Source organism: Eretmochelys imbricata, chromosome 4, assembly GCF_965152235.1.
Source record: "Eretmochelys imbricata isolate rEreImb1 chromosome 4, rEreImb1.hap1, whole genome shotgun sequence".
NCBI classification, from domain to species: Eukaryota; Metazoa; Chordata; order Testudines; family Cheloniidae; genus Eretmochelys; species Eretmochelys imbricata.
Genome location: NC_135575.1, coordinates 100,576,469 through 100,591,910, shown reverse-complemented (window position 1 = coordinate 100,591,910; position 15,442 = coordinate 100,576,469). Strand labels below are relative to the sequence as shown.

The following is a 15,442-nucleotide window of genomic DNA, read 5'->3' as shown; positions in this document are numbered from 1 at the left end:
GCAGGTACCGCCGCTTGCCCGGGTTCCCCCTGCGCTACGACTGAACCCCGTAGTTGCCAGGTGTCCAGTTTTCAACCAACACCCCCCAGTGGAAAAAGAACCCTCCCCAGGCGGGTGAAAATGAGCCAGTGAGCCAGGGTGGCGGACAGCGAGCGACAGAGGGAGGGGGAAGGTGGAGTGAGCGGGGCAAGGCTGGGGCAAAGGTGTTGGGTTTTCTTCAGTCAGATGAAGTGAGCTGTAGCTCACGAAAGCTCATGCTCAAATAAATTGGTTAGTCTCTAAGGTGCCACAAGTCCTCCTTTTCTTCAGTCAGAAAGTTGGCGACCCTGTGGCTTCCTCTCCGCAGACGAGCGGGGCGCGGGTTCTGCCGCCAGCGCCAGGCTGGGGCGGGGGGTTTCCTGGCGGGCGGCGCTGCTAGGCCAAGCCCCGGGGGGCGGGGGAGAAGAGTAGCGCGGAGCCTCCTCCTGGGCTGTTCTTCCCCGGCCGGGCGGAGAGCGGCACTGTGTCCCCGCGGCGCGGCGCACGCTCCGCCTGAGCCGGGGCCCTCTCACCCCCGCTCCTGCCGCCGCCGAGCAGCCTCCTCTGCCCGGGCACCTATTGGAAAACCCGGGAGGTGGGCGGGCGCACCGCGACGCGCCCGGAGCTGTGTGAGGTAAGGGCGGCCCCGGGGGGTCGCTGCAGGGAGCGCGGCGCGGGTTGGGTGAGGGGGCCGCGGCTGCCGGGGAGGAGCCTGCGGGTGGTTGTTCCTCTTGCTCCCAACAGGGGCGAGCTGCCTGGCTTCCGGGGCCGGCCGATCCGGGCTCTGCTGCAGAGCGAGGCCTTGTCCCACCCGCACTGGCCAGTGCGTCGCGGCCCCCGTCCCCTCCCACCGCTGCCGGCCGCCCCGCCTCATCCCCCGGCCATAGGGGCACTGGGAGCTGCCCTCGACCCGTCCTATGTCCTCCGCCTTCCAACACAAGGCTGCCCCGGGGGTTCTCCTCTGGCCCCTGCACATCACCCCTGTGGACTCACCAGCCTGCTGGGAGATGAGCCGCCTGCAGCTGGGGGTATCGCCCAGGCAGCGCTTCCTGTGTGGTGGGAGATTTCCCATCTTTTCGAGCCAGTATGGGAAATGCTGAGCGGAGTGGTGGAAGCGTGGCGGGGCTGCGTTGGCAGGACTTTGCAGGCTAATTGACTTAGGGCTTGACTACACTGGGAAATTGACTGGACTAGCTCTCTCCGAGCACTGTCGTGGAAGTTTTAGGGCATTTCCAAAGCAGAGTGATTATTCTGGAATAAAACAACTTGTAGCAGAGCAACTGCACCACCTGCGCTTTTAGTTGAAGCTAGCACTGTAGTGGTGCAGAAGGACCCTATGCAGGATACAAGTTCTTGGCTGTACACACAGGAAAGCTGCACAAAGAGTAGGACCCTCCTTAACTAGTTAGTAACTGCCTTGCTGCCACGCATGAATGATTTCCCATCAAAGGCTCTTTTGTCTTAATTCAGTAAAAGTTACTCTAGTTCAAAACTGTAACTGTATCCATGGGAGTTAAATTGATTTAGGGGCAGTGTGGACATATGCGTCCCACTCTAATGTAATGAAATCAGTGCAAGAAGGCCATAATCTTTCATTGCAAAAATGGCCTTCCTGTTTACCTTTCTACACTCACTTCCTTTGTGGTTAGGCAAACCAGAAATCAAATAACACTGGCAAGTGATAGGATTCCATTTGTGAACTTTCAAGCAAATCTAGATATTACAATAATGCTGGCAGTACTTTTGTGCCCTTCGAATCACTTTGATGTGTGGTCATGTGGTATATTACAAGTATGGAAGCCACTTGTAATACCAAAATTCCTGACAAGATTCACTCTCTTCTTGCTAATCTAGAAGTATGTGTAGATGCTATTGTTCCTCCAAACTTACATACTCTAAGTTACCTCACACTATAACAGCAGCCATGTCAGGATAGTGTATTACAGCTCATCTCCAAACACTTAGTTTGGCTATAGCAAGATTCAGATCTACTCAAATTCACCCCAAAATATAGATTTTTGTAAAAGATTCTGCACACGTGGAAATGTTTAATTAATTTGTTTTTAAATTTTACGGAGTATAAGAAATAGCTGTTTGCCGTGTTCTCAATTCAAAAAGTGAATGCGTGAGAACCTTAAAGCGAAACTAACAATGCACAGAATGATGCAATTTACTTTAAAATAAATTAGTATTTTTAGACATTTTTGTTTTTTAATAGTCTCGTGATTGTTTACAATGTGATTTTTATGTTTTGTCAATTTTAAACATAATTTTAATCTATACTTTAGACGTTGGTTATGGGAATAACCAGAGTGTAATCACGTGCTGTAACATGGCTGATGTTGGTAGAGATGTGATTTAAAATATTGGACAGGAATATTGCACTCTTGTTTTCAATACTCTTCATATTTTTCCCTTGACCCCTTCCTTTAAACAACTTTAAACTTGTTCTAACTAATGTAAACAACCTGAGTGCTAAGTTTTTAAACATTTACAGTTCCTCCTCTGTGATATATTTTTCAGCATGCTCATTAAGACTTGTGGTTGACTTGTGCCCCATTTGCTGAAGTCAGGGGTGGCAACTCTGCTAAAAATAAAACAAAAACCTAAATACAAATCCTACTGGGAGTTAGCCTCCAGTTAAACAAAATAGCAGTTGCGAAGAAGTCAGTTGGTTCCTTCTGCATATATTTCATCTCACTGACATGTTAATTTCAAGAGGGCTGTTTAAATAAAAGCATTATTTAACATGACAGTCTGAGGGTTTGTCTACACTACTGGCTGTAGCTGTGCTAGTGTAGTGTCATAGTGTAGATGTTTCCTACACAGATGGAAGGGGTTTTTCTGTCTCTGTAGGGAATACACCTCCCTGAATAGCAGTAGCTTGGTCAGTGGAAGCTTTCTTCCCTCAACTAGGGATGTAAATATTGTTTAAAAAATTAATCAGTTAAATGATTGAAATGATATCATTTAACTGATTAACCCATTAAAGGGAGAGGGGCTGGGGCTGATGCTTGGGTTGGTTGGCTGGCTGGGGAGCTGCTCCTGCCGGCCCGGGGCTGGGGATTAACGGTTAAACTGGTAAACTGGTAAAACTAATGCTTACCGGTTAAGCGTTTAGCTGTTTACTATTTTACATCCCTACAATCAGTTTACTCTTTTACATCCTTAGCCACATCTACACTGGGGGTTAGGTTGGCATACCTACATCATTCAGGGATGTGAATTTTTTCCACACCTGAGAAACAAACTCAGCTAGGAGCAAAGAACTTCTTAAAAACACTTACAGTATTCTTTATGGTCTTTCCCCCTTCTTTCTATGTTCTTCCCTCACAGAATGTATTTATTTTCCCAGGTTTTTTTTTGTTTGCTGGCCTCGTCAACACTTTCATTTTTGATAAAACTTTCTCATCGTGGCAGTAGTAGTGGTGCATTATAACCAATGGGCGCAATAATGGAAGCAGTAATGTAGGCTGGTGGCCAGTCTACACTAGTGTTGCAACTGCATTGGTGGAAGATTTTAACAAAAATACAAATGTAGGCAAGGCTTTAGGGCCCATCAACACCACATTTTAAACTGTCAGGGACCCAGTTACAACACAGTTCTGTTTTGTACTGTAGGTGGGATGTTAACTGTGTTACAAAATAGAACCATGTTGTAACTGAAACACTGGATAATGGTAATATATTAATAGGGTTTTGTGGCATTTGTAATTGTCTTGCAATTGGGCCTTATTTTCCTGGCCCTCTGCCCTTGGCTTCAGTTCACCTTAGTTTTCATGAGTTGATATATCCTCTATACCAAATCAAAATATATTTGATGAAAAGGGACCCGCTTAAAGGAACATCTGTGAATGGAATTAACCTGTTTAAAAATACAGTCCAAGAGGATTACTTTTATGTGGGAATTTAGTGCTAGTGAAAGCTGCTAAATAGTTAGCTCTGAGTCTTGTCTACACTGGGGAAGTGTTTGAAAGAATTCTCTATGGTTGAAGTCCTACTATAGAGAAGTCTTCAGCACTATGTTAGTTAATTCTCCTGAAACTGCGGAAGTGCTGACGTAGACCAGGCCATAGGGCTTAACTACACATGGAAGTGTTATTCCTGATGGCTTATCTGCACTTGAAACGCTACACCACTGCTGTAACACTTCACTGTAGATGCTACCCACAGTGATGGGAGGGGTTCTCCTGTTGGTGTAGGTAATCCACTTCCACAAGAGGCCGTAGCTAGGTCAATGGAAGAATTCGTCCTTTGACCTACTGCTGTTTACATGGGGGCCGGGGTAGATCAGTTGAACTGTGCCATTCAGGAATGTGGAATTTTCACACACCTGAGCTCTATAGCTGCGTCAACCTAACTTTAGTGTAGGCCAGGCCTGAAAAACTCCATGGGCTTGTCTGTATTGAGTCTTGGGGTACATCTACATTACGGAGACTATAGATCAGCCTAACTATGTTGGTGTAGCTGTGTTGGCATAACTCTATAGTGTAGATCTGCCTACACTGACTGAAAAGGGTATTTCCTTCAGTGTATTAATACTAAGGTGACTAGATGTCGTGATAATAGTGGGACTGTCCCGATAGTTAGGTGTTTGTCCCACATCCCGACCTATGTATGGTCGGGATGCCGTTTGCCATGGGGCTGGACTGGTCACCCTAGCTGGCTGACTCCCTACCTGGCTCTGTGCAGCTCCCGGGAAGCTGTGGGGGCAGGGCCTGCGGACACGAGAAACACACAGAGCCCCATGGCTGCTCCTGAGCCTAGGAACTAGAGGGACCTGCTGTCCGCTTCTGCCACCTGGACCCCGTCCCTGCCCCAGTCCTCAAGTGAGAAGGTGGGCAGAGAGGCTGGCTGGTGCAATGGGGCATGCATGGTATGGCCAGATGCACATTGGTCCACCTGGCCCTGTGCTGCCAGCATGCCCCTTCCTGTTGGGGGTGGGCCCATGCTGTGCCACACAGCTTCCCGACCCAGCGCCCCCTGGGCCAGCTATGCCCAGCTCCCCCCAAACCCTCCCACCACAAATGCACAGTGCCCTGCACATCACCACCCCTGCCCAGCGTCCAGCCCCCCACAGCCCCACCACAACTGCCCAGCAACCCATACAGAACCCCCCACTCCCTAGTTCCCCAATACATACAGATCTCCCCCTCCCCCACCACCAGTGCCGTTCCCCATAATCCCACCACCACAACAGTGCCCCGCACAGACCCCCACTGCCCAGCGCCCTGACACACACAACTCCCCCAGTGCCCCCCCAACAGGCCTCCCAGTGCCTAGCACCCCAAAGCACACAAACCTCCCCCAAAGCCCAGCACCCTCCACCCCCTCACAGCCCAGCAGTCCCTCAGAAACCTCCCAGACACTCACTCCCACATGCTCTGCCGACTCCCCTGGCTGCACTCACTGGCCCTGCTGAGAGGTGAGGTAACTGGCAGCTGGGCTGAGCCAGCAGCGCGACCCAGGCTGGAACTGGGATCATGCACCCCTGCCCCGTGGCTTCAGCCAGGGCTGGAGCCAGGGTCCTGTGCCCCTGCCCTTCGGATTGTGGCAGGGGCTGCAGCAGGGACTGTATGCCCCCTCACAGCTTCCTAGGGCTGTGTGCCCCTCTCCCTCATTGCTCTGGTCGGGGCTGTGCACTTGTGACTGGCCCCTCCCCGTCCCCCATGTGTCCTCATATTTTACGCTTGCAATCTTGTCACCCTAATTAATACCACCTCCCTGAATGACAGTAGCTATATAGACAGAAGCATTCTTCTGTCGACAAAGCTGTGTCTGCACTGGGGGTTAGATCAGCATAGCTGTGTCAGTCAAGGTTGTGTGTTTTTCACACCTCTGACTGACATAGCTTTGACAACCTAACTTCTAAGTTAGAGCAAGCCTTAGCATGCATCATGCTGGGGTGTGAATGTAAAATACACTAGTCTGCTGTGCACTTAAGGACATGGCTACACTTGTGAGTTAGAACACATTAAAGCAGCCCAGTGTGCTCTAACTCACGACCCGTCCACACTGGCAAGGCACGTAGAGCTCTCTGACTCCGCGGCTAGAGCACTCCTGGTACTCCACCTCGGTGAGTGGAATAACGTTTGATGGACCACCTCTGGAGCGCTGCGGCACCAGTGTGGACAGCCTGGTCTGTTAATGCGCTCTGATCGGCCTCCAGAAGTGTCCCACAATGCCTGTTCTAGCCTCTCTGATCATCAGTTTGAACTCTACTGCCCTGCCCTCAGGTGACCAACCGTCAGACCCGCCATTTAAATTCTCTGGGAATTTTGAAAAATCCCTTCCTGTTTGCTCAGCCAGGCGTGGAGTGCTCTCAGCAAATATTTCCAGGTGACCAGGCCTCCACACGCCAGGCGAGCCCCAGTATGGAGCAATGGCGAGGTGCTGGACCTCATCAGTGTTTGGGGGGAGGAAGCTGACCAGTCCCAGCTGCACTCCAGCTATAGGAATTACGATACCTTCGGGCAGATATCAAGGGACATGATGGAAAGAGGCCATGACTGGGACGCACTGCAGTGCAGGGTTAAAGTGAAGGAGCTGTGGAATGCCTACCGCAAAGCCTGCGAGGCAAACAGCCACTCCGGTGTTGCCCTTGCAACCTGCTGTTTCTACAAAGAGCTGGATGTAATACTTGCGGGCAACCCCACCTCTACTCAGAGTACCACCATGGACATTTCAAAGCCCAGTTCAACAAGGCAGGAGGAGGAGGAGCAAAACGGGAGCGAGGGTGCTAAGGCGGAGGAAGACACCCTGGAATCCCTAGATGCATACAGCCAAGAGCTTTTCTCAAGCCAGGAGGAAGGTAGCCTGTCGCGGCGGCCAGTGCTTGGGGAAGGATAAACACCAGAGGAGGTGCCCGGTAAGTGGCTTTTATTTTGGAAAGGAAATTGTTCAGTGCGGGCTCTTGGGGCGAGGAGGGTTAGGGCTGCATGCATGCCTAGATGCGGAATAGGGTGTTGATGTGCTCTCTCACATTGTGGTAGTCGGCCTCAGTGATCTCTTCAAAGGTCTCATCCAGAACTTGGGCAATGCGCTTGCTCAGGTTTCTCAGGAGAGCCACAGTGGTCCTTGTCCCAGTCAGGCTAACGTGTCCGTGCCACTGTGCCAGGAGGGGTGGAGGGACCATTGCTGCACATAGGCAAGCTGCATATGGGCGAGGGCGGAAGCTGCATTGTAATAGAAGACCCTCCCTTTTTTTGGCTTTGAAAACATTCTTTATTATTGCATAAAGTAAAAGATACCTTAGCCCAGGAAAGCGACAGGCACTGCAAGTCAGCGTAGCAACACAGATTCCTACTAACAGTGGAACCACTGCACTTCACTCCTGTGCAGGGAACCAGACGTTACTGCTGGCTTTCAGCCTCAGATTGCTCCCTCAAGGCATCCCTAATCGTTGTAGCCCCGCGCTGAGCTCCTCTGATAGCTCTCTCTCTGGCTGTTCAAATTCAGCCTCCAGGTGTTGAACCTCCAAGATCCATGCCTGAGTGAAGCTTTCACGCTTCCCTTCACAAATGTTATGGAGGGTACAGCATGCGGATATAACCTTGGGGATGCTGTCATCGGCCAGGTCCAGCTTCCCATACAGAGAACGTTAGCGGCCCTTTAAACGGCCAAAAGCACACTCCACAGTCATTCTGCACCGGCTCAGCCTGTTGTTGAACCACTCCTTGCTGCTGTCAAGGCTCCCTGTGTAGGGTTTCATGAGCCACGGCATTAAAGGATAAGCGGGGTCTCCAAGAATCACAATGGGCATTTCGACTTCCCCTACAGTGATCTTCTGGTCTGGGAAAAAAGTCACAGCTTGCAGCTTCCTGAACAGGCCAGTGTTCCGAAAGATGCGTGTGTCATGTACCTTTCCAGGCCAGCCTGTGTTAATGTTAATGAAACGCCCACGGTGATCCACAAGCTCCTGGAGAACCATAGAGAAATACCCCTTCTGATTAATGTACTCAGAGGCTAGGTGGGCTGGTGCCAGAATTGGAATATGTGTGCCATCTGTTGCCCCTCCGCAGTTAGGAAAACCCATTTGTGCAAAGCCAGCCACAATGTCATGAACATTACCCAGAGTCACGGTTCTTCTGGGCAGGATAGGATTAATGGCCCTGCAAACTTGCATCAACACGATTCCAACGGTCGACTTCCCTACTCCAAACTGGTTAACAACCGATCGGTAGCTGTCTGGAGTTGCCAGCTTCCAGACTGCAATAGCCACCCGCTTCTCCGCTGTCAGGGCAGCTCTCAATCTCGTGTCCTTGCGCCACAGGGTGGGGGCGAGCTCCTCACACAGTCTCATGAAAGTGGCTTTTCTCATCCAAAAGTTCTGCAGCCACTGCTCATCATCGCAGACTTGCATGACCATGTGATCCCACCACTCAGTGCTTGTTTGCCAAGCCCAAAAGCGGCGTTCCACAGTGGTGAGCATGTCTGTGAATGCCACAAGCAATCTTTTGTCGTATGCATTACCTTAGTGGATATCGTCAGAGTCCTCACTGTCAGTTTGGATCTTGAGGAGTAACTCGACCGCCAAATGTGACGTGCTGGCGAGACTTGTCAGCATATTTCTCAGCAGTTCGGGCTCCATTCCCACAGACCAAAAGGGAAGACAGAGCGCACAGCACAGAAAACCTTGAAAGATGGTGCCAAATGTGCACGGAAGCAGAGGGGTTGCTGGGATGCGAACCGATGCATTACTGGGCGTTGGGACAGGACCCAGAATGCCCGCACCCTCTGCCCCCTTCCCACAAGCCACAGCGCCAGAATGGGAAGAAGTGCTCTGTGGGATAGCTGCCCATAATGCACCGCTCCCAATGCCGCTGCAAGTGCTGCAAATGTGGCCACGCCAGTGTGCTTGCAGCTGTCATTGTGGACAGACTGCAGCGCTTTCCTTACTGTACTCTCCGAAGGCTGGTTTAACTCAAAGCACTCTACATCTGCAAGTGTAGCCATGCACTAAGTCACCATGTGGACCCTGCTACAGTGCACTAAAAGTTCCATGTAGATAAGCCCTATCTGTGGACAGTCCTATTCCAGAATAAGAGTGCCTTGTTCCTGTTAATTTAACCCGCTTTCAAAATGCATTAATTTAAATAGGAACCAAGGCACTCTTTTTCTGGAATAAGAGTGTCAACACATGGAGTTATTCTGGAATAGTTGTTGCTGAATAACTGTATGTGTAGACAAGCCCTTACTTGCTTGTTTAGCACTTACCCTATTAGAAAGTTTTGACAAAACAAATTGTAAAACATGGTTGACTGAGCTGGCTGCACCAGGATGTTAAGGTCTTTTAAGGTCACTAGTCTTCAGTGATTTTACTTTATTTTCTACCACAGTGAAGCATCTGTGACAGTTCGTTTCACAAACATATATTTGGGTTAGAAAGTGGGATCATCAAATTTAAGTGCTAAAAGAAAAAAACTCGGGATTTTGTCCATAAGCCATACTCCAACCTCTTCATCCTGTTCTGGACACAACCTATGATTTTTATATTTGGGATGAATCTTGTTGGCTAAAATAGTAGAAATATTTCAGAAATCTTCCAGATGCTACTTTGAAACTACGTTTTCAATAAGATTGGGATGGTAATGTCAGGAGCTTGTAATCTGTCAAGTCGTTCATCACTTTTGTAAATTATTTCCTCTTTGTTAAGGACGGTGTTCTGTAAAATATGCTCTGTGTTTTGATCAAAGTTCTCCTTATGCTTAAAAAAAATTCCAACATACTTTGGTGCAGATGTGTAGACAATCTTCTTAAGAGTTCCATGAAGTGTCTTTAGGAAATTGGGGCGTCAGTCCTCCTTTTTGAACCAACCAACCATAACAGTGGTTGTGGAAGAATGTTTAAACTTCCACAATGTGCTTTAGTCCATAGTTGTGGTCCACTAATTTAACAAGATTGAAAACGCCATATAGCACCAGTGTAAACATGATTTAACACCTTTAGCTCAGTCTAGGAGGTCCAATTTTAGCATTAGGCCAAAATGTCTCTATTAGTGTTAAATGGGGTTTTCAGTGAGTTAAGTTAGCTATATTGAGCTAATTTAACTCAATTGAAAACCTCACTTAACACTAATGTAGACATATTAGGGCTGTTGAGCTAACTTGCCTGAAAAAAGCACTATTTTCCTCATCTAGACAAAGCCTAAAAAAGCTTGATCGCTCTGGCTGCAAGGGATGTATTCTGATTTCTGTGTGCCACAGTTTTCCTGTGTGCCACAGTTTTCCTGTGTGCTTAACTCCCCACATCGTGAGCTGAATCTTTTCCTGACTGTCTCAGGTGTAGTGGAGAATTCTTTCATGACAGCATAAGAACTACTATGAGGACATAAGAACCAAATGAAAAAATGTATTTCTAGTTTGAACTCTATTCTGTTTTTCCAGTTATGGTTGGTGAGTTATGGCTATGTCTGATGCAATTCAGTTTTTTCTAAATTAGTAACTAGAGAACTTTGATTTCGACTAAGGATATCTTTGTCCTTTAGAAAAGTGAGTTAAATCTGACTGAGCTCATTGCACATGTGCCAGGGTAATTGTCATTAAATGTTAGAATATGTGGCTGTAAAATAAATTATATTATCCGGACTTTAAATTTGCTCCATGTTATTAGGTTGTTTAAAAATTATGTACGATATTTTATTTCGTATTTGATGATTTCTTTTTATAAAGAAAGTGCACCCGCACCAACTGATGCCTGATTCGTACGTTCAACAATATGGTTTCCTGACAACAAGAAAGCAGCATACCAGATATCTACAAACTCTTTGATGAATGTAAACATCGGTGCTGGTTTCTGCAAGATGTGAAGGGACTCACTGCTAGGTAACCTAATACGATGCATCCGATGAAGTGAGCTGTAGCTCACGAAAGCTTATGCTCAAATAAGTTTGTTAGTCTCTAAGGTGCCACAAGTACTCCTTTTCTTTTTGCTAATATGGTATAGTCAACAAAGCTCAAAAGGTAAGTTCCTTTAGAATTATTATTTTACTTTGAAGGACATAAATCCACACCGTGTAGAGTTCAAGGAGTTTATTACGTACAGCGCTGACGGAGTGTCACCTTGCTTATTAGGCTCAGAGACACTGTCAATCAATTGATTACAATGGAATATATGGATTTCCCATGGATGGGGAAAGTGGCTGGATAGGCATTCCCACACCCCCGGATAGGTTTAGCTGCAAGACATGATAGCACAGTAGCCAATGGTCAAAATGTTACATAATGTCTCCGCCCATGGTCTCAAGTTGACAAATTAACATTTAGCATTTAATTAGTACTTTATTAAATGTATTAGTATAAAATATACGTTGAATTCTGATTTGGGGTCCATAGGAATGAAGTAGCTCCTTTGGTTGTCCAACAGATACATATCTAGGGGTAAAAGCAAAGAAACAGTGAAAGTATATGGCAATAAAGATTGTCTTTCAAGTTGCTTATTTATGTTTTAAGGCAGGCATTGGTCCCTGGGAAAGGGAGGTGGGAGGAGGTCATATATTATACTGGCATGCTTGAACCTTTCATAAACTCAAGGTTGGTTGTGTGGGAAGAACATCTCCCTACAGAAGAAACTAACACAACAGAAACAGGGCTTCTTTGATCTATTTGCAACTTTGAATAAGACGCAATTATTGCCGCCAACATCTGGCGTTTTGCTGACCAGGCATATCTTAGCAAAAGCAAGGTTATCTTTGGTTATTCTGCTTTCTCTTAGCTAATCCCTATTTGCTAGGCCTCTGACCTCTTGACCAAACTCTGGACTTTTTCTCAGTCTGTAGAGACTCTATAGTCTTTCACAACAACAACAAAAAAGGAACACTGAAATGTTTTGAGGTTTGAAAAATAGAATGTCAAATAGAAATATTGATTCTTTTAAATCTAGTTACTTAAATATCCTCTCTCAAATTTCTCTGAGCAATTTAAAATTAACATAGCAGTCAGATCACCCAAGATTGTATGATAAAAGCTAGGCCGTTTTAAGGGTTATACATGAGCTGGAGGCCTCCACGATAAAAACATGTAAGTGTTTTTTCCCCACTTGTCTTAAGGTCTGTCTTTTTGTTTTTTTCTTGGACTGTTCTGTGCCCCACAGTATTTGTTTGCTCAATACCTACCAATTGTTTAGATGCAAATTCCCACCGCCAATTATTCTTGGGGGGTTGGTTTTTTTTTGACCAATCACGCTTGTTTTGGGTGGGTTTATTGACAACTGTTGGTCCACTTTTTTGTATGAAACATAAAACCAAATTTGGGACCACTTCTACTCATTAATCTCATGCAAAGCTCAAAAACTTACCTGACATGACTAAGTACTAAGACAACTAATGGCTTTGAAAAATTACCTCTACTTGCATTCCCCCCTTGATGCAGTGCCCCCTGTGAATTAAAGATTGCAACTTTCTAATTGCACAAAACTGAACACCCTTGCCCTGCCCCTTTTCTGAGGCTCCACCCCACTCACTCCCTCCCTTGCTCACTCTCCCTTGCTCACTCTCCCTCACCCTCACTCATTCGCTTGTTTTCACTGGGTTGAGAAGGCTCTAACCGTCAGTAGCCAGAACTTTTATTGATTTGGGGGACAATTGGAACATTGAAAGAGGAGAAAAAGGAGACACACTGAGCCACTGTCCTCTGTTAATGCGATCAATTAACATTGGCAGCATAACAACACACCTGCTCATCCTCCCAGTGGAGTGTAATATGCTGACACCTGAATGGCAAATGAGAAATAATTGCTTTCGGTCCTGGGAGCTGTGGTTAGAATACTCAGCCATCAGGGCATAGCCAACCGGAGAGGCAAGAGAAGGCTTCATTCTTTCCTTCCTTCGTCTTTCCTAATGTCCTGTTGTGACAGTCTGTACCCCTATATTTATTCTTTTACAGGATTATAATAAGTTTTGTACAAAGTATGCCTTGTGAGGTGTCATTTGAAAACTCATAATCTGGTGAATATTATTGTCTTTTTAAAATATGTGTGGCAACACTGTGTGTAATGTTGTCAGATTTTATTGCATGATGTTACTGAAGTATGTTGTAATTTTGGGGTGTGCCCACAGACCAATTAGTCAGAGACAGAAAGGCTAGCCAACACCCCAGCCAGGTTTCAGGGAGATCAACTGGTTAAATGGCCATTCTTTAGCAGGAGAAAGGGTGTGAGTGAGAAAATCTACATCTTGAACAAAGGAACAGTTTAAAGTTCCCTCCAAATAGATTTTCTGTCACTCATGGCTCAGCTGGAAACAGGTTTTGTGAAACAGCTGGAGATGCTTCTAGCACAAAAGATTGGATTATAGGAGAGGACAATGCCTTGGGCACACCTCCCTTTCTTTCTGTTCATGGTGTCAACAACTCCTGAAGTACGGGAGAGGGGGAGTCCTGTCTGAAGAGGCGTTCAGCCAGTAAAAGATTGCGAAAAAGCATGTGGTGAGAAAAACCTTTGCTTTTAATTCACTTAGCTTGCTAAATTAGGCCTGTCTACATTGCAACTTTACAGTGCTGCAACTTTCTCACTCAGGGGTGTGAACCCTCCTCACACCCAGAGCGCTGCAAGTTTCAGCACTGTCAAGTAGGCAGTGCACCCAGCGCTGGGGGCTACTTCCTTCGTGGAGGTGGGTTTGTTTTTTTTTATCATGCTGGGAGAGCTCTCTCCTAGCACTGGTGCCACAACTACCCAGCAACATTACAGTGCTGCCGCAGCAACCCTTTAACATTGCTAGTGAAGACATACCCTTAGATGGTAGCTGTGTTTTACCTTTTATTTCCTTTGTAACCTCATTACTTTTAGGCTTGGTGTACACTGGCAAGTTTTTTTTGCTGAAAGTCAGCTTTTGGTGATGAAACAGCAGGGGTGTCCACACTGACAAGCCACTTTTTGCACCAAAACTCCTCAGTTGCAGCGCTGTAATAAAACCACCGCAACAAAACTGATAAGGCTTTTTGCGCTGAGGCTGCCCGTGTGAATGCCTTGATTGCTTTTATCGCTGTAATTGGTCTCATCCAGAAGTGTCCCACAATGCCTGGAGCGACCACTCTGCTCGTTGTTTTGAACTCAGCAACTCTGCAGGCATGCACCCCTCCCCTTTCAAAGCTCTGTTCTGACAGCTGGCATGTTGTGCTGCTCTGCTCCGCTCCGGGACACAAAGCAAATTGTTAATGTGGAATGCCCCTGCTGTCATCCACAATACGAACAGAGGCAGGCAGGCAGGGGTGGATATGTGTGTATGACAGCGAGAGAGACTCTGTGCTGTGCAGAGCCAGAGAGGAAGGCGGGAGATGAGGTCGGGGTCTCCGCCTTCCTCGTCTCAGGACTGGTTCTCCTGAGGACCTCGTCTCGGGAATTCCTGCGGCTATCTGAATTCACGAGACAGCATGCCGACGCATTCTCCCCCAACACACACTGTCTGTTTCCCCCCTCCCCCTCCATACACAGGCTCCCTGTCTCACACACTCCCCTCCACACTTCAGTAGAAAAGCAACTGGCAATGGGATTGAGAAATCTGCATCATGTGATGCTGTACCCGCCCCATGAGGCATTGCAAACCCTTCCCAAAGCACCCTGTGGCCAGTTGCATAGTGGGATAGCTACAACAGTTCACTTCTCTCTTGGTCGTGGCAAGAGCTGCTAGTGTGAGTGTGTCCCAGCGATACAAGGAGCTAGTGTGGACACACAACAGCGCTTTTAATTAAAGTTCTTTAATAAAAGTGCTATAACTTTTGGCGCAAAACTTGTAAGTGTAGACATACCCTTAGTCACTTAAAATCTTTCTTTGTGTAGTTAATAAACTTATTTTATTGTTTTATGTAACCAGTGTGTTTGGATTAAAGTGTGTGGGAAACTACAAGGCTTGTGCGGGTAATTTCCATTGATGAAATGATGGACTTTATATGAGCTTGCGTGGTCTAGTAGGGTGCTGGGCAGTACAAGATGCCTATTTCTGGGGGAAAGTCTGGGTTGGAGAGTTTGCTGGTGTTCTCCTGTGGTGTAATTCATGAGCGGCTGGTTATAGCACTCATTCTGTTACATGCTAGAGACTGTGTGTGAGTAGACCAGGAGTGGTTGTTCCCAGAGTGGAGCACTGTAAGAAGCACCCCAGGTTGGAGAACTGAGAGGACACAGCAGTTCAGTGGTCCAGATTGTACCCTGGGGAATGTCACACCTGCTTCCTCAAAGTCTGCTCCAGTGAGGCAGAAAGGTCACCAGTCATCCACCCCTCTCTTCCAGTCTGGGGGAAAGAAAGGTACTTTGGGGATTGGAAGGGAGAAGAGACCAACAGAACCCTTGGCATGGTGAGAAGAATGGGGGGCCCTGATTGGGGTGAGAGGGGAAGGGAAAGGAACAGAGCTGCTGGGATAGTGGGGAGAATGGGGCACCCTGCTGGGGCATGGGGCTGCACATACAATCCCTGTCAGGAGATTGGGGAGCGTTG

General features: G+C 47.2%; 1 protein-coding gene across 5 annotated transcripts in view; it reads left to right on the top strand.

Moving 5' to 3' along the window:
• Positions 1–409: 409 nt before the first annotated feature.
• Positions 410–15,442, top strand: part of N4BP2 (NEDD4 binding protein 2) — a 75,473-nt gene continuing 60,440 nt past the window's right edge. For 3 of the 5 annotated variants that reach the window (XM_077815728.1, XM_077815724.1, XM_077815729.1), the window contains exons 1-2: positions 410–652; positions 10,689–10,841. The gene's annotated coding sequence lies outside the window, so the exon portion shown is untranslated. Of the gene's footprint in view, positions 653–6,661; positions 6,887–10,688; positions 10,842–15,442 lie in introns of those variants that run through there. The other 2 variants (XM_077815725.1, XM_077815726.1) reach the window with 2 other exon arrangements.